A 20,740-nucleotide genomic window follows, 5' to 3' on the forward strand; every position below is an offset into this window, starting at 1 on the left:
AAAAACAGTGCAGGAAACAGACTGGTCCATTTGTTTACCTTCGGCGGTGCCAGATTAACTCTGACCCTGATTAATTCGGTTCTTGTATTAGGTCCCAATTATTAATTTTGTGTAACATTTACATTTTAATGAATTTTTTTTTTCAATATAACTTTTTATAGTTTTTTAATTTTTTTTTTCATATAAGATGTCACTGAAGCCCTTATTTTTATTTTTAACATTTATTTTTAACATTTTCTTGATTGGACCCGACTTACAGTACTATGAGTACTTTGATTCTCTATCTGTATCACATTTCTTCCTTTTCCTTATCAATATGGTTTTTGCTTTGTTTGGTAGTGTGATGAACCTTCTGCTTGAAATTTTACCACACCACGTAGGTATTTTTCATGGCATGTCTGGTTAATAAAATGTCTGTCTTTCATATTTTTAATATCTATAACTAATTATACCACTGTATTATTTCAGATCGAATAATTAGCATCAGCTGTTCATATATTCACGTAGCCCTTCAAGGTTTAGTCTACCATAGTGTCAGTTTTCTAAAACCAGAACATTCATCTTTTGATGGCAGGGGCTAGTTTTTTAAAGTAAAACATGTGCCGAGGGGGTATGCATGAGGTCAATAAAAACAGATCCATAGGGACAATTTCCTGTGAGCTAATTAATTGTTCTTCATATACCTATAGCTCAAAAAATATCTCAATATATAACATGTAATCTACATATTAGAGTGTACATGTACCAAAAATGTATTTCGAGGCCTCCCCAGATTTTGGCTTGTTTTTCCAAGATTTGGGCCTCTGTCGCACCCATACAGCCCATCCCAGTCCCGAGCATGCGGAATAAAACACTCAGTATTCTGTAGATCAATGCAACCCTGATGAAAATTCATCAATTGATCTTGGGCTATTCACCTTCCCTCTGAGATACACACCTTCTTCTAAACCCTACTGCTTTTCAGCTGAATTTCCTCTGCAACTAACCGCGTGTCTTAATTCTTTATCTGCTGAGCAACATAGTGACACCTACATGTTGCACATCATTTTTCTCAGCAATCACTCTGCTACACTGCAGATATATCCCAAAATTATTCTATTCATTTTTCTACATAAAATGTCAAATCAAACAGGGGTTATCTCGGTATTATAGTACGAAACTATCCCTTGCCACCATTGCTGCTCATTTCAATGATTTTTCCAAATGGATTTAATATTTTCTTAAATACATCCTGATCATATTCTAATATGAATATAGAGAGAAAAAGTATTACAATATTTATGAAATAAAGGTAGTTCTGCTTCAATGGATGTGTTGTAAGTCTGTTGTTATGATTTCTGAAAATATTACTTGCAGTTTCGGGAAAAAGTCATGATTTGAATAAAACTTCCATAACTTCCTTCTGTGAAAATTCTGATAAGTTTCGAATGACCATCAACAGTTTTTAAATTGAAATCTAGAAAGCTATCTATAGTATTCGGAGGGATTAGAGGGGCGAATAAATTTGTAATCTATATTCGAAACTTTTAGCATAGTGAAATCATATTTTATCCGAAAAATAAAAGTAAATCATGAGAGGGGGATATTTATAATACTTTGTTAATTATAGAGATAATCGTAACAGTACAGTGACGATAATATCTCCGTCCTTTTCAATTTTTTAATGATTTTTTTCTTACGATCTAGGTATTGCTTCCTTAGACTCAGTATTAATGCCAAATCATACGAAGATTTTAAGCATAAAAAAGTAGGAACTTAGTACCACCCACAATGATTCACTTAGTTGGTTTGATAAGTAAACATATTTTTGAAGGGAAAAAAAGCAAACGTATTCAATGGTTCAAGAGGTATTCTTTGGGGTATTTGAATCCCACATTTGTTTCCAGAGAGAGAGAGAGATTGAAATTTTCTATATAGATACATAATATACAGACTATTTGTAAAATGAAGTTATACACTTATTTTTTATTATTACCTTAAAGAATTATAAAATATTGAACACCGAGAACCATACAAGAACACAAATTTAGATTTAACAAATTTTCAAGTCACCTTGTTTATTGGTTCATTAAATGCATTTTTGTATCAGGGTTCTTCGCTTGAATCTTTGCATTTATATAAGACCTAGTAAATCCACATACTTGTATGTAGATTTATTTCACTTCTTGTGTCTGCGTTAAACTAAGTCATACATATACATATTAATTCTATTTCTGATTCATGAAAACAGAGCATAGTAAATATTACAGAAAATTGGAAATTAAATTTTCCCCAATAATTACTTAGTTAACATCAATATCTATAACTTTTCTACACTTTATACAACCATTCCTCAAGATAAATCTAAGACCAGGCATTTAAACGTCATATTTACAACTGCTTCTTCAATAAAAGTGGAACTCGGAAATTGTCATATTGTTTGATTGATCTTTACAAAACTACCTTGTTCAAATTCACTTGCTTTCTACACACATATACTCTAAAGCTGATACTTAAAAGTTGCTGGAGTTCCTCATTGACAATTAGTAGTCTGTCTTTGGAGACAAGGTTTTCCAACAATCTGTTGGAATTTCCATGCGCAATAATTGTGCTCCTTTATTATCCGACCTGATTTTTTATTCTAATAAAAAGGGTTTTTTTCACAAAAACATCTACGCGAGAAGAATAAAACTCTTCTTGTATCCTTCCATTCGACATTTAGATATATAGAAGACATTTGATCAATAACAAAAAGTTATTGTAATATTCCACTATCACCTGTATATGGTGTTTATATCTCCCAAATGTGTTCTGAGTACAATCGATTTTTAAGCCGCAAACTCCGTTTAACTGAGGGCTCACGGCGAATGTGCGTGGTCGACAAGGGATGATAACTCCTCCTAGGCACCTGATCCCTTCTCTGGTGTTTCCAGGGATCTGTATTTTTGTTCTGTTCACTATTCGAATAATTTATGTGATTTAATATTGATCAACGAAACGTGTTCGTTCTCTTCACTTTTTGTATTTCAAGACATGATAGTTTATATTGCATATAATGCTATGCAGATATTTTAAAGTAATTCAACTAATGATTAAGTATCTTTTTAGATTACTCAAGTCCCTCTTTGACTATAGCAATTAATTATTTTTCAAGCTATGAGTTTATTGTTAGCAAAAAAATTCATAAAATGTAAACATGAGCTTCGTTTATACATGTATTTGCACTGGAAATGTTATAAAAAATTTTTCGTTTGTTTGATTGATTTTAATGTTTCTCTCTCTCTCTCTCTCTCTCTCTCTCTCTCTCTCTCTCTCTCTCTCTCATCATTAAAAATCTCACCAGGTAATGAAAATGAATTGTGTTTCTAAAAATCTCCTCTTGAAATGACAAAATCAATTCACACATGACCAATGATCCAATCAGTAAATTACCACATCAGATTAAAAGACATGTGATTATATAATCAATTTAGCTGGACAAATCCCGTATTTAGTTTGTAGTATACTTATCTGGTTACCTGGTTAAGAAAGTTGTAATTCGATTTAGATTGCACGACAAATTGTGGTAAAAATTACTGGAATCCAACTTTCATTTCTCCTAAATCTATTATAAGAATCTAAAAATCCCATCACACCACAACCCTGCTTGTGAGATTTTAGGAATAAAGTTTAAAGGGTTTTCCATATGCCGTATAATGTGGTGGTCCTACCACAGGGTGAATTCAAAAAAAATGACCAAACGCATATTTATCAACCCACACTAAAATACAGGCAATGAAAATAGATTTCTATGTCTCAGCATATGTCTTTAGATAGTGTCTAAATACCTGCCAAATATCTCGTTGATATCTCAATTAACAAAAAAGTTATGCCCAAAAATGATGCTAAAATTGTCAGGAGTGCAACACCTTTTTGTGACATTTTGAAATTTCAATATTTTTTGGAGATCTGTGAAATAAAAAATAATGCTTCATGTTGAAAATAAAGACTTTCCTGATAAGTATTGAGCTTTAAATGTGGACTGTTGAAACTTTTGTTTAATCAAGTTGTGGTCATGGCTGATGTTTAAAAAAATGTTATACCATGTCAGGAGTGCAACAGAAAAAATGTAGTGTTGCCAAAAAAACATCGATTGTAAAATTCTGATAGAAAATTAAGACAAAAAAGAATTTTGGAAGTGTAAAATAATAACTGATATACATCTTAAAACTTAAAAATGTTATATAAATCACAAGCAGCATTAATGAGAGTCAAGTGTATGTGCATACCCAAAAATGTCAGGAGTGCAACATTTGATGTTTTGCTTCCAAGCATGAAAAAACTATTATCATTATATGATTTTCTGATTTTTATTTTGGAAAATAAAGACACAAAGAACATTTTTACCAAATAGATTTATCAATTACAGGATCTGTCTGTGCTTCAGATCCATATTTCTATGGTCAGGAGTGCAACACATTTTTTAAAGATTCAAGTTCTGTGACGAAAAGACTTCTATTCATGCTTAGAAGTATTCATTATTTAATAATGATCTTTTTGTATAATTTAATGCTATATTATTGACAGTTTTATTATCAAAATCCTTCCTTTTTCAATTTTATCAATTCAGATGTGTTTTTATCTTTTTTGTGATTTTTTTAATGAACGTTAAAAATGAACACACTAAAACATTGTCATAAAATTCAAGTAATTCCTCCTCAACTTCACTGAAACAACAGAACAAGTTCTTATGTAATTTTCACTTTACAATTCTACTTTAAAGGCCCCAATGCTTTTGGTCAGGAGTGCAACAAATATGTTAGAATTATAAATCATCCAATAAGAATAAAAATAAAGAAAAAATGATGAGTAGAATTTTTCTGGTGGGTTACTGTGTTTGTCTTCTAAAGGAAAATATGTCTTAAAATATATTTTATCTTCTAAATTTACATTTAAGCTAGTTTTTTGGCATAAAATATTGTATAATTCCAGATAAAATGCGAATTTTAAATACATTGATCTGTTTTAATTATGAAGTATTGAACTATAAGTATTGCACAACTTCATTACCACTTGATGTTGCCAACACTTTATGAATTTTTGTGTTCTATGGTTTTAATTTTAAACTTTACTGCAGTCAGGAGTGCAACAAAACTGCTTCATAATTACCGATGCTTTTTAACTATCTTTTCTAAAAAATAAGTTGAAAAAAAAAATGCTTGATGCTATTTGATGTTCAAAACACTATGTCTATCAACAAATTACAGAAAGTTTACAGTCAATTCAGGGAATAGTTTTCATCATATCACATATATTTTAAATACAATTTATATATATTACACTTTGCAAAAAAATCTTGTTTTAAGGTCTTCAAAATATGAAAAACTTGCTGTAAACGATGAAAAATATCAACACGACAAATTGATTTACAAAGCAAGAATGGGTTATTGTGTGTTATAATTTTTAAAACAATGTTAAATAAAATGCATATCAGATGTCAGGAGTGCAACACAATAATGTAACATAGGGTGACTTCAAAATCTAGTATTTTTTGTAAGAGAACTCGTATATAACAATTCTTTTTGGCTTAGATTTAAAGAATTGACTTGAATGGACAAAAAAGTGAATTTTGGGGAATTTTATTGCTTCATATTTTTTTCATATTAAAACTTTTCAAATCAGAATTGAAAAAATAATGTAAAATAACAATCAAAAAGCCAATTTTTTGTCACATGTACAAGAGAGGATACTCATTCAAGGTCTAGATTTAATCATTTATACCCCTTTTACCATTTTGAAGCATAAAAAACTATAATTTCTTGTGATACTGTATTTTAGAAAGTCTTTTAAGGTGTAATGATATTTTCTTTTTTCAAAAGAAATTTTACTAATAAAAATTCTGAAACTTTTTAATCCAATTGTCTATTCTATTGCCACTTCAGGATTTTAAACTAGAATGCATTTGCAATATGATGATATAAGTGAAAAATATGTTATAAGTAGTTGAATTTTGCCAAAAAAATTCAGTTTGGTGGTCATTTTTTTTTTAATTCACCCCACAGTTAAATTCTTTAGCGTCACAGTTAAAAGATCAGCACCTTAGTTCCATCAGAGTAAAATATTAGCGCCACAGCAAGTTCTTGTTGATCAGGAAGATAAATGTATAATTTTTTTGATCTCAAAATGAATCTCCAAATGTACCATTTTTCAGATTCTAATGCTAAGCTATTCTTTACTCTGACTAGGGCTCAATGTTCGGCTTGCACATTCAATTATGTTCTAGAACTTGCTTGACTTAAGGCATGATGAAGAGGGACAAGCTATTTTTTTTAATTTATTTTCCTCTCCTCCATGGCACCTAACCCGCCCCTGATGTTTTTGGAGGTCCGTGTTTGCTCTGCTCCCGACTTGTATTGATTAGGGACAGACGATACGTTCCTTAATAATATATATTTTTTTCTAAGACTTTGTTATTGAAGTATTGCTACATGCTTACTCACAAAAAATTGAGGTACCTTACCAGGCATTTGTGCAAGATACCAGAGGATGTTGTTTCCTTTAAAATCCTTTTGGAAAAAACTTAATTTGCCAATATCACATATTTTAGTGTTTCAGTTTTTTAGACAATTAGAAACCGGTTTAAAAATCAGAAGGTAATTAAAATTTTGAATATTTTTCATACATTACGAAGATACACAAAACAGATATTTGAGGAACGTATCGTCTGACCTTAAAAGAACTTTGAGCTTGAATGAAATGTATGGAGATGACGAACAGTATTCAAGTCCAAAAGTTCATTAAACAATACAAATTTTGGAGCAGAGCAAACATGGACCTCTAAATATCAGAGGTGGGATCAGGTGCAATGGAGGAGTGAGCATCCCCTGCCGACCGGTCACACCCGCCGTGTGCTCTTTGTCATGATCGGGTAATAACGGAAAAATCCGTCGACAATTCAGTGAGTAAATAATGGCCTAACACTGTTCGTTACCGCCATATTTTATTATTAGTACATATGTAGGTTGTGTGTAGATAGGTGTGGGGTGCGTGTCTTTTTTCACAATACACATAAATATATGAAACATTCTCGTTTTTGTTTTACACTATGTTTACTCGATATCAATCATTTTTTTTACTAACATTAAATATATTTTTCAATTCGCTAAATAATCAATATCGTTTGTTCATTTTAGCAGTTATGTATTAATGGGGGGTTTTTTCGCGTTCGGTCGCGAAATGAACGCGAGTGTTAATACCTTGAAGTACCGCATGGCCACAGTAAAATTTGGAATTATGGAGATCCCTCCCTGCCGAGGATAGTCGAGGTGACAGGAAAATCATTGTAAGTGTTAGTCTTTTTGTCAAATGATAAAACTGCAATAAGGAAATGAAATGCTAGAGGGACACAACACAGAATTAAAAAAACCCAGAAAGTTTGTCAATTCCAAATGTAAATGCCACCTCGCTCCAAAATGTGTTCTAGCTTTAACATTGTTTATTATTGTATTATCAATAAGGGCTGCTTGATTAAATTGACTGAGAACTCTTTTTATCAAATGTTACATTTGTAGCAAGCTTGAAAATTAATTTCAATGATCAATTTTTTATTCATATTCATAGGTCTGAATATAGCTAATCGTCTTCGATATAATGAAACGGCAAGAAAAAAACTCGTAAAATACAGAATTAAAAAAATCCAGGCATGTAATAATTTTTTAATTTTACAAAGTAAAGGGCATTATTTGATTATCTGATAATATTTTTGCATACGTTCTCACAGTCATTACTTGGAAATATTTCATTGTATCCATTTCTCGGATTCGTTTCTCCATAAGTACTCTCCTTCTGTCGCAATAAAAGACTATTTTGTTCTTATTCACCAGTGCAAGCATAAAATATTTATGAATTAAAACTCAAAACACTATAGAAAGGGTTAACTTGCACAAGTGCAACAGACATTAATTAAAGTCTGAATACGGGGGGGGGGGGGGGGATGTTATGCTGCACAGAAATAAAATATGGAAATAACGAACAGTGTTCAAGTTCATAAGTCCATTCAAACAATACACATCAAGAGCAGATCGAGCAAACACGGACCTCTAACCAATTCAATGTGAAAATAATGGCCTAATTAGTACGAAAAATATCAGTCAGCATTTGACTTAATGATAGATTGTATTTGCTGAAAAGGTCATTGTATCGACCACAGAACTTGCGAAATGATGAATTTAAACAAGACTGTTGATATTCTTGTTTCATCAACTTGTTTCTCAATAGCTTTAATCGTTTAAGAAATTGTTCGTACCTAGAGAATGCTCTTGTGTAAGGAATCAACCGAGAGACATAAACCCCATATGCAGGTGATAAGCGTATATTTGATACATGTACAAAAGTATTGGAAGTTGACGATAGAAAAGTTGAAGTCATCACGTTTATCATAAAGCTTTGTTGTTAGGTTACCATTAACGTCTTTTTCTACTAAAATATCCAAATATGAAACAGATGTGGCAGACTCTGTGGTGTTTTTTATTTCAAGCTCACTGGGATAAATCGAGTCGACATATGAATAAAAATAATTATCAAAGACCTTAATATATTTAAAACAAATGCCTTATTTATTTTATATGTTTTATTCGAGTTGGAAGGTATTGTCCACAGTGGTCTACACAACAGTGGGGCAGCCGGCAAACTGGCACTTCCCCCAACATCAACAATTAAGTTGTGCCCTCCCTGACAGGAAAAGTAGCACGCTGGGTTGACCTCAATCGTGCTACGGACACATTTCAACACAAATTATCTTTAATTATATTAATTATAATTAATTATATCAATTATATTACATAATTTTGCTTTAGATTTACTCTATATGAGATATAGTTTTCAAAGTCAACATCACATATATCAACATCAACCACGACAAGTCAAGAATATAAATAGTTCAATGGTTAAATTGAAGGTGACGATTTCGCCAATCTGACCACTGTGAAGTATGGTTTTCCCCTAACTCCTCCGAAGGATACTGTATTTGGCCCAAAATCATTCAAAGGGTCCTAAACGGAAATAACAGGCAATCCTGATCAACATCGTTGGTCTCCTTCAACGGCACCGCTAATTTCTGAAAAGACAAAAACAAAAAACCCAAAGCAGCAAAGAATCTCAATAACATTTCCATAACTATCAATAAATATAGGTATAGCCCATTTAAATAAAACTATGTGATGTACGAGAGGAGAAAGGGTATACTTAAACACCTAGCTCAAGGGATGAGGTGGGAGGGTATTTCAAGATACAAAAATTAAATCAGCTACTTTCATTACCCACCTTTCACTTTCATTGATGCATAGAAAAGGGGAGATAACCCGGAAACATAGTGACTAAGTACCGACACTGTATGGGTGGACAACAACATTCCGACTTTACTCAATCATCAGTTTCCCGCAAAATAAGAGGCGAATGATGACATTAATGACAGGGTAGAGCTTTGATAACGACGCATATTGTGAGACGAGCTCAAATATGCGGTAGTATTGTAAATTGATAAGACGTCGTCGATATATCTAAATCTCGAGTTAAAAGCCACAGCAAGTGTTTTCTTCTCATTTGTAATATTTTGAATAAAGTCTGCATCATATGAATACAAAACTAGGTCTGCTAATAACGGGGTTCAATTGGTACCCATGGAATTCCGACAGATTGTTGGAAGACCTGATCTCCAACAATAACATAAATATTGTCAATCAGAAACTCAAAAACATCTTTTTAATCTCAACTTCAGAGTACCTTTGTGTATAATCAGGGTGTTTTTTAACAAAACAATTTTGCAAATGACCAATGACAAGGTAAGTAAATTTACGAGTTTCATTTTTTATTGAAAATGTAGTTGTCAATGATTCCAAAAAAAGCCTGGACTTTAATTTATCGTGGGGAATGGTTGTATGAAGTGTAGAAAAGTCGTAGTTTTGATGTTACTTATTTTGGTAAAATTTTATGATTTCAAATAAATAAGCCAACGGCACCTCGTAAAGACAAATTATCCTTTTTACGTTTTTTAAAAAGGTGTCCTCCTCCCATTTTAAGCTTCAAGCTCAATGTTATTTTGCTTATAAAATATCAAATGTACCATTAATAGTAATGCAGATTGCTTGTAATTCATGCACTATTAGTTTTTTTTTTTTTTTTTTTTTTTGTTTTTTTTTTTTTTTTTTTTGGTATTATTGAATCCTGCAGCTTAACGAAATTTATTTTAGTTACTATTTTGAAACTTGTAGAATGAACGGAGACATCGCCAATAAAACAAAAAAATATCTGAATAGTCGGGACAGAACAGCAGGAGAAGTGTTGCATGCAATCAGAAAATTAAAGCAGGTCTCCAAAGACTAGACTATCTCTAATGAACACAGATCTATAACTGTAGTAGTGAAGCATAAAATAATATGCCGTATACCATATTAATTTAAATAGATAGAATGTACTTAGTGACATTTACAATAGTACATGATTCCTCAAAGACACAACTTACATAATCTTAACAAGAATCTTCTCCATTACGAATTTGGAGCGATAAAAGTTTGGTGATAAGAAGCTTTTAACAGAAACCTAGGCTCCCTAAGAAAAAAAGATCCTCAGTGGTCTCTTGCTGAAAGATCAAACATTTCCAGCAGAGGGGCACGCTCTGTGATGCAATACATGTTCACCGATACATTGAAGAACATTTATGGCTTCCGTGTTTATTTTTCATTAATTTTTATTTAAAACATATGTATAACGGTGCATATGTTTTTTTAGTTATTTTTATAATTCAAAATTTATTTAAAAGCCATGAATTGAGATGGAAAATGTAAGGAAGACTTAGTATTTATTAGCTAATGATTTATTTTTCTAAACGCAGTGTGAAAAATTACATTTATCTTACTCACCCTGATTTTTCGTCAATGTTCATAAATTAATGTGCATGTGATCCATCTTATTCGATGAAAAGTTATCGTTTAATATGATTGCACAAAGAGTATTTTTCATTGGAAAAATATAAAGAGAGAGTTTTGGACTGTGGTAGTATTGCATTGGATATTTTAGGAATTGAGTCATTAATCTTTTCAAACTACATGTAATTCATCTTCTTAATACATTTTGTAATACATTTATTGGTGTATACAAAAATACATGGAGACTAAAGTCACATTAATGTTCCTTCTTAGAGCTAGGGAAATTTAAACTTTCTGACAAACTTGTGTGAAATACATCGAAAAATCTGTCTTAAATACTGATATCTATTATATCGTATAGTATAGATGTGATTGTTTCAGTCCAGTCAAATCACTTGGAAACTGACATACAACCTTCAACCATATTAAAGATAGTCTCTTGTTCTGAGACGATTTGTAAAATTCTGTGCTTTACAAAATTTTGCATCAATGTGATTTTCTTTACTTCACAATGATCTATTTTTTTTATGTGCCAAAACATAAAGGAAATACATAGACAACAAACGAATCGAACCTGAACAAAACTGTCTTTAGTCCAGAGAAAAAGAAACACAGAGAAAATTTTTGATTCACAAAAACTGTTCTTTAGCATTTTCGAGATTCGTAGTTAGGGTTATTGATTGTATCATTTAATGTAAATGTAATATTAAAAAAAGTGGGCACACATGATTTAAAATATCAATGTTCTATCTAAAGTAATGGTTTGCATGCCAAAATAATGTCTGCTTTTATACTGCTTTAAATGCTTTAAGCGGTGGGTGTAAAAGGCACGAGAAGATCATTTTCAAATTGAGCTAAAGTATCCGATATCGTATTGCTCGTCCTAGAATTCAATTTGTATTTGTACTTTTACCAACGCTGAAGAGTTGACTTTTGGAATAAGCCACCTCGAAATAATTATATGAAGACTGGTTATGATATATTGTTGGTTCTTTTTAATGAAGGCACGGAGTGCAAAAATTAATGTACTTAGCACTTTGTGTTTGTTAGGGAAGTTGCTATCTGCAACTAATAAAACACTATATACATGTATTATTAAATAAAAGATAAGGATACCATTTTTGATATCTTTAAGTTACACTGCGTTTGCGTTCATTGCAAATTCTACAAAGAAGTAATTGTTTTGGAAACTATGATAGGTCGTTTTTCATGATTTGCTAAAAGACGATATAATCCGACAATAAGCTTTTAATTGATTTTAATTAATATAATTTTGAGATAATGAAACGGGGGATATATTTTGCACTCTTCTGAGAGAGGTAGAAACAATTAATAAGGGAGAGGCACAATCAAAACTTAAATTTAAAAACTAATCAACGCGTTAACGCGTCAAGGCGTTACGCCCGCCTCAGAAATTATTTAAAAAAAAAAGAATAAGAGTATCGTTTATATATATTGATAGGTTTCACTAAGATCCATTTCACTGAATTACACCAAACAATATGTGTAGGGGAGTTCAAGTTTGTTATCAATACATGAATTATTTAGTGTTTCATCGATAACAAAGAAATTATAAATATTGCGTAATTTGTTGTCTCAGTTGGTTCCAAGACAAAAACAGTATCACCAAGAGAAGGAAAATCAATTAAAGAGAACTTTGCAAAAAAATATTTCTATGCTTGCAATATGAGAAAAAGATATTTTTTATTTTGTTTTTAACTAATTTTTAAATTAAATACAAAGACAATGCAGAAATATCAGTAAACGTGGGATTTCGATGAACAGAGTTACAAAATAATAGCTTTAATCAAACTAAATATAAAATCATGTTTATTATCAAATTATTCTAAATTTTGAAGTTCTTTTACATACAAATAGTTGCAAAAGATATTGCATCTTCATTAGCTTTATTTCATGAATGTATGCGCTCCGACAGTGGGCAGATCTTAAATCAACTCATTACATATTCAAGTTGATAATTAAATAAACTGTCTCTTTGATGACATTAGTAGAGTATCGAAGAAAAATGACGTCTTGTATATTGGTCCGCCATTGATCTCGTGACCTTAGCATGGAAAACCTGACTGTGGGATTCTTTCAGTCAGTCCCCCTTCTTAAGAGACAATTAAAAGGTTGAACGTCATTGTCGGAACCAATAAAGGCTCCAATTATTAGCCACAAGAGAACGACATTCACTTTCTGCATTCTAACATGCCAGTTTCTCCCAAGAGAGTGAATCGGTATGGTATGTTGCATGTACAGATGAGAAAATAGAAAGTAAAGGTCATTTGGGGAGGGAAAACCACACAGTAACATTCCATATTAGTTGCAATATCTAATTAGAGACTATTTTTTCTTATTCTGATTTTTTTTCTTGAGTAACTGCTGTTGTTTCCTTTTTGAGAGAATACAATTATTTCTTGATATCCAGATGCTTACCACAGAAAAATGCTTACTTTTATTCGCTTGCAAGAAGAGATTTATTAAAAGATTCATTTGCAACGAAATTGATCAAGCAGTTTACAATCATGATCCAGATATTATTTTCATAGCCTTTATTGCTTTATGTTGCAATCTAAAGCTGCTTCAAGCTGAACCGAACCTCACCCTTTCGTCTAAAACCCAGCAAGGTGTATGAATTCATATGCTTCCTTTTGAAAGGAGCGTTCTGTAATTAAAAAGGTTAAGATAATGAACAGTGATCAATCTCAAAAAAAATCTACAAACAATACAAATCTGTGAATAGAGCATAAAACAAGGACCCCCAAAAAATCTACAAACAATACAAATCTGTGAATAGAGCATAAAACAAGGACCCCCAGAAATTCCAGAGGTGGTATAAATTACGTAAGAGGAGTATCCCCAGTAGACCGGTCAAACCCGTCGTGAGCACTTTGTATTGATTGGGTAGACAAACTATTCCGTAGTCAAATGTAGTATAAAAGCAAAAGCCCTACAATTGGTATGAAACACTTCAGCTAAAATACTACTCAATGATAAGTTATCTTTACTAACAAAGTCAGAACGACATAGATTTTACGAAATGCTGACTTTAAACGAGGTTGTTGAAATCCCTAAAACATCAACTTATCTGTCAGAAGCCTGCCTTGGTTTAAAAATTGATCGTTCTCAGAACATTCTCTTGAGTATCGAATAAGTTGGGAGACGTAAACATCATATGCAGGTGAAAGGGGAATATTACTGCATTAAAAAAGAAATTTGACGATGGAAAAGCTGAAATCATCACGTTTCTCATACAATTTAGTTGTTAATTTATTTGCCCTTATCGTCTATAGTCAGTAAAATATCAAATACTAAACAGATGTGGCAGTCTCTGTAACGTCTTATTTCGAGTTCACTGGGATATATCGAGTCGACATATTGATAGAAGTAACTTTTGTTAGTAGATAAAACGTCGACGATATATTTGAATGTCGAGTTGAAGGTCACGGCAAATGTTTTCTTCTACTCATGTAGAATTTTTTAATTACTACAGCTTAATAGGAATATAAACAAGAGGCCCATGGCCAACATCACTCACCTTAGCTAGGAAAAAAACAGAAATCAATTCAATATTAAAAAGTTAAATTAGAAAGATGATGGGTTGGAAGGGGGGTGGGGTGGGGGGTGTTATGAGTTGAACAAAGCTGAATCTACACCACCTCAGGATGCTTTTGAATTAATATGACACAAAATGGCTTTCCTGTTCTTAAGAATAAAATTTTTATTGATATATCCTTTATGTTCCTTTGTATAACTATGATCCCCTGTTATGGCCCCTCTATACTCTTTGGGGGGAGGGGAGGGTCATGATTTGAACAAAGGATGACTGCTCTTAAGAACATGCGAAATTTGCGACAAAATAAACTTTCAAAACAAGCATTTTTCTTTTCATTGCTAGAATGGTCAACATCCAATCTACAATTATACTGTATGTAATTACGATTTATAAAAGTGTGTATTTACGAAGTCCGAATCTGTTTTCAAAGGCAGGGGTCATCACAATTTCTAGAATCTCCGTTCGATAATGAGGACGCCCACTTTTTTTACTGACTTTATACATAGTCAGCGCATGTTTGTCTATTGTTCTACGTTTAACAGTAGTTGTATATTTGCATAAATAATAATGTGTCAAAAGGAGATTAACAGACAAACATGCACTCATAGTTAAAAAGAGAAAAAACTGCTTCTTCTTACATTCGCTCTTTGTGTTGTAACCAAGGATTGTGACATGTTGAATATTATAATTCACCACGTGATTTCTTACCTCAGGTAACTTTGTGAATACTAAATTCCGTCACGTGACTTGTAAGGTAGCGTGTTTTGTGCTAACTAGGATTTTGTTTTCGAACACACACGTTACGTCAACTGGCATTAATATAAAATCTGCTTTAATTATATTGAGGTGGACATATTGTTAATTTCGTTTTAAAACCTTTGTCAGAAGTGTATTTGTGGAGGAGAGATGGGAAAGAGTGTTCACGTTCTTTTCTCCAAACAAGTCATTGTTATTTATCAAGTCTAATTTTTGACCCATTCTTACAATGTTAACTCCACCTCTCATCCATATCTGATGTTCAATCAAGGGCAGGTAAGTGTAAATTCACTATATTTGGAAAGCAGTAAGGACAAAAAACATTGAATCATTTTATTGTATCACAGTCTAAAACTATTTTAAGATTTAAATTTGGTTCCAAATTGACAGGATTCTTTCATAAACATACAAAAGTGAAATAAGATTTAGATATAAAAGCAACAGAAGTAACCGAAGAAGACCCAAAAACAGGCGTTAAGTGCAGCCATCCTTTGAATCTACATTACCTGAGGATGCTTCCATACAATATGACTAATAATTTGAACAAACTTGATTCTACACTACTGAAGATGCTTCAGTATAAATATGACTAATCATGGTTTTGCTGTACTTTATAAAAAGATTTTTTCTATGTAAAACTTTGATCGCCCATTGTGGCCCCAACCTACCCCTGGGGTCATGGTTTGAACAAATATGAATCTTCACTACCTGAGGATGTTTCGATATAAATATGACAATCAATGCTTCGCTGATTTTGAGAAGGATTTTTAAAGATTTTTCCTATGTATTCCTATGTAAAACTTTGATCGCCCACTGTGGCCCCTCCCTACCCTCAGGGGTCATTGTGACGTTTCTTCTATACATTAGTTAATATTTTTGTCAGGGGCTTTAGATATTTTTGAGGGATGATTTTTGTTTATTAAGGTTCATTGTTGCTCTGATAGGGGAGATTGATTGATTGTATATTGTGCTACTTCCCGTTCCAGAATTTTTCACTCATATAGAGACGTCACCATATACCAGTGAAGGGCTTCAAATTTAGATCTTTACTCGGCACTCAGGACCATTGAATAGTGGGGTTTCTTTATCGTGCCAACGCCTACCGTGACACGGGGCCTTGGTTTTTAAGGTCTCATCTGAAGGACCCGCAATTTTCTCTTCAGAGTGCCGAGAGCTTGGCGAAGAAACATTTTCTACCTTTTTTTATTTAGGTCAGTCGCAGTCGTGATTCGAACACACGACCTTCCGATCACGGAGCGTGCGCTCTGCCGACTGAGTTACTGTGACAGCTTATACGGCAGATAATTCTCACTGGGAACAATTAAAGGCCATTTCTGTCAAAAAATTACCACGTAACGAATGCTGAAAATATGTGCATTTTAAGTGTAAAAAAAAAAAATCAGGAAACCAGTAGCGATAAAACAGTATTTTATAATTATGATGATTAACCTGATAAAAAAAACTTTTGCAAGTGTTATTTAGCAGAAGGAAAGAAATCTAATAATAATCATGTAAGATAAACTTTTCCCTCTTTAATTTCCAAGATGGCTGATGATATAGTTTTTCTCTTGATTAAATCTGACCCATATTGACATTATACCATATAAACTCCTGTAAGTTAATCCTTTTATTTGTTTTTGTTGATGGCCTTGAGATTTCTGCCGAATCGTTTGCATTGGTGTTATGTATCAGTTTTACACCGTGTTATTACAATGAGTAAAGATCAAAGAGATATAACGTATAGAACAAAGAGTGTGGATGTTTATCTTTATAACTTTAAATGCAATCATGTTAGATCTTCTTATTTTGAACGATTTTGGATTATAGTGAAACTCCTATACTCGACATTTTGAAGTCTCGAAGACAATGTGTTCTCTAAAAAGATACTTTTAGTAAACTATTATTAACTATTGTTAACTATTGTTGATTATAGTACAGTATATAAAAGTGCCAAAGTTATCACTGTCGTAAATCAAATTTTTCAAAGTTACAGCTATAATTTTATAGTAATCATTGTAGTAAATCAAAGAGTCAAAGTTATCACTATAGTTAATCAAAACGATAACTACTGTAATTCACAGTGTCAAAGTTTTTGCTATAGCATCTTTTGATGATAGAAGTTTCATTTAATCACAGAAGTTGGGTATTATCCAGTATTAAGGTTATCATCTATAGCTAGCTATAGTTTAACCTAAGTTTACAATAGTACATGTATTTTTGTAGGGTTTGTACAGTTAATTTGCACATTTTTTTCAGAGATACTAGACCATCATAACTTTCAGCCTATATAGAAGATATTTATGTAAAGATTGGGAATCTGTTCCCATTGAACGGAGAAATAACTGTTTGCAATAGAGATATCCTCTTTCCTTTATTTACTTAGCACTGGTTCTTCTAAACCTTTGAGCTATGTGTCTTTTACGGTTAAATTGTTTATACTATATATAACTGTAGATTAAAAGAAGAATGGCACCAGTCTTCTAATCTTCTGTTGTTTATTTTCTACAAAAGCAATTTTATTATCAGACACCCAGCTACCTACCGCAAGTTTTCTTGTTAGCGTGTACTTTTAGACGAAAGAATATTCGTATCGATGCTATCTCAGTCTTCATCGCCTGAAATGACACTGTTACGTCACAAGAAGGAGGGGGTGAGGGAGGGAGACATAGATCAAAATCCAAACAACACAGAAAAAAATTCCAGCTATGTGCACAAATTTAAAAATATTTTGCTGTACTTAAGCAGTAATCAATGAATGAATCACACTAACTTTTAATCGTTCATCATTTTATGCGAAGAGGCACTTTTAATGTTGAAAATTGCGGTAATAGCAAATGCAAATGCACTTTTTTAAAACATGAAACATCTTCTTTTAGATGTTGCTCATTTATACTTCAGTTCGAATTAAATCGCTTTTAACCGGAGACCAACTTTTATTTTACGAGTCCAAACTGAATTTATCAGATTAATCTCTGTCAGATGTTGTGTTTATCTTTTTAATGTTTCCCTTTTTAGTCGTAACCTGTTTCTTGTAGATTCATCATATAACCCCCGTGTCAGCAGCACCCTCTGACGTCACAGTACTTTTATAGCGATTAAGGATTATGGATTACTAGAAGATATATAATTATACAAGAAGGCTATGTCAAGTTTATACATTTATTAAATTATTCACAACAGAAAATCAGTATTGATGACTGAATAATATGGGGTCATGGAGCGTAAATAATGCAAATAAGAATTTTTCATAATCTTATTACAATATGTTTCGTTTGTTTACGAGGACTGTTCGAAAAGTTCTCGGACAATATCAATCTTTGTTATATTATATTCAAGAAAATGCCATTTTCAATGAAGACTAGCATTCTTCTAAAACTTATTTTCAACAAAGCGAAATATTAAGACAAAATATGGAATATGAGATGATGTTACAATTCTTACCATGAACGTCTAGACTATTTTGCGCCATTTTACAGAGATGCGACTACAGATATTATCAATTACATTAATTGTAAATTACTAAATTTTGACCTACTCCGTTGGCATATATTTGAATAATTTTCAAATGTATACTGAAAGGAAAAGAAGCGGAGGATAACAATATGCAAAGATTTTTTTAGTGTCTGGACAAAAAGTAAGAAAACTGGTTGGAGGGGTATCTTGGTTACTCTCCACTAAAATCGGTGTTCAGAATTGCTCAACCGTGAAATGTATGACGTCATGTAAGGAGAAAGGTAAAAAGCCAAAAACACGAGTATATTAACGATGACAGGTTTTTCAAGACATCGTGTAATACTATTTGATGCACATGAGGTATACACATCGTTTTTCAATATTTTGCATACAATCATCTGTTGGACGAACTCGACGACAGGGCTTATATGCGTCGAAAAGCCGAAGCGACTCTGCACCAGCGAAGGGATATATAATGTCGGAATGATTGAATAATATTCCTATAAGAAAGATAAATGCATTAGTGAACTCCTAGCTGCAAGAATGTAGCCCTCTCCGATTTTTTTTTTTTTTGGGGGGGGGGGGGGCTACAACTCCTTAGGATCTCCGTAATAGTGCAATTGCGGGAGTGATTCACTACCGCACAGATTTCGGCTATAATTATCAGTAAGTGGGTATTTTATTAACATATCTTACCTGAACTCATAAAATGTAGTTATGCAAGACATGAATTGATCCAAAATATACAGAACAATCCGTATATCGGTTATTTCTCGTGTATGTCAACATCACAACTTGAATTTATCCGCCATGTTTACTGACCTTGATCAATTTTATTTTGGGACAACCAATGAGAATTCAGGATCTAGGGGAGTGGATCTTTTAGGATTTCCCTTATTTTAAGCATAAATATCACTGTTTATGAAAAAAAATTTCACACGGAAAGCTTTTATTTATCGAAGTTTAGTGATACCATACAACACAATCATTTATCAACACCGACATTTACTTTATCAAGTGATTCTAAATTTCAAGTGCAAGTCTCTGTACATCACGCGAGAATGTCATGGCTGCTGAGGAGAGCGACTGGTAAACACGCAGATTTATTTTACTTGGTTTTCGCGTATGAAGGGCTATGATGTTGATAGTGAATAAAAATTCCGTCTTATTGGAAGTAAGTTGTATGTAAAAACAATTTATTTTGCCTGCAGTCGCCCATATCTAAAAAATATATTTGCACCATTACGGAGATGTAGTGGAATTGTAGCCCTCTCCTGAAAATATCAGATTAAAAAAAATCGGAGAGGGCTACATTATTACAGCTAGTGAACTCCATGCAGTGGATTAAAAGGCTGTAAAAAATGCGCGAGGGAGGCATAGGTGATTTTGATTTTTACTTTTGGGGGGTACCGTCGTATGAGATTCAATAATTCATGAATTATCGTCAAACTCAAATGAGATTTTGGACACTTGTTGATCAAAGATGAGTCTAAATGTTTGATTACAGTACTGGAAAATACGTTTGAAAAAATAGCAAAAAAAAAAAAAAAAACACTGCAAAGGTTTAACCTGTGTTTCTTTATCCTTTCAGTATATATAATTTCTTTGAAAACTTTGCAAACTATTCTTATTTATTGTTAAAGATGTTTACCATATTGTTGGCCATATCTGAATAGAAAATGACGTTAAGTAAAAAATTTATTTTGATAGAAGTCATGGTTGTGTTTGTGAATTGATGAAATTGAAATTTATCCTAGATTTTAAAGATATATGTATTGTTTATCATGATTTAATTATATAGATGTGTTTATGCATTAATGTGTTTTACAGCATTATGTTACGAAAATGGTGTGATAGGATTATGGTCTTCTGAGAGTTTTAGCACTGCGCCACGTTTCTTCAAATTGGCATTGCCTTTCCGGAATGAAACCTTGCGATTCAGCATTTTATTTTATCAATTAGCCACTGCGCATCTCGCTTACATATCTTTTGGATGTCTCTTCTAGTACCAAATTTGAACCCAACAGTCTTTAATAATTCTATCCTGTCAACTTCTTAAAAAAAACTCTCATGTACCTTTTATGTTCTCTCG

The sequence above is a fragment of the Saccostrea echinata genome, unplaced genomic scaffold (genome assembly GCF_033153115.1).
Source record: "Saccostrea echinata isolate AGI-Se365-2 ecotype Australia unplaced genomic scaffold, CSIRO_AGI_Sech_v1 ptg000054l, whole genome shotgun sequence".
NCBI lineage: Eukaryota > Metazoa > Mollusca > Bivalvia > Ostreida > Ostreidae > Saccostrea > Saccostrea echinata.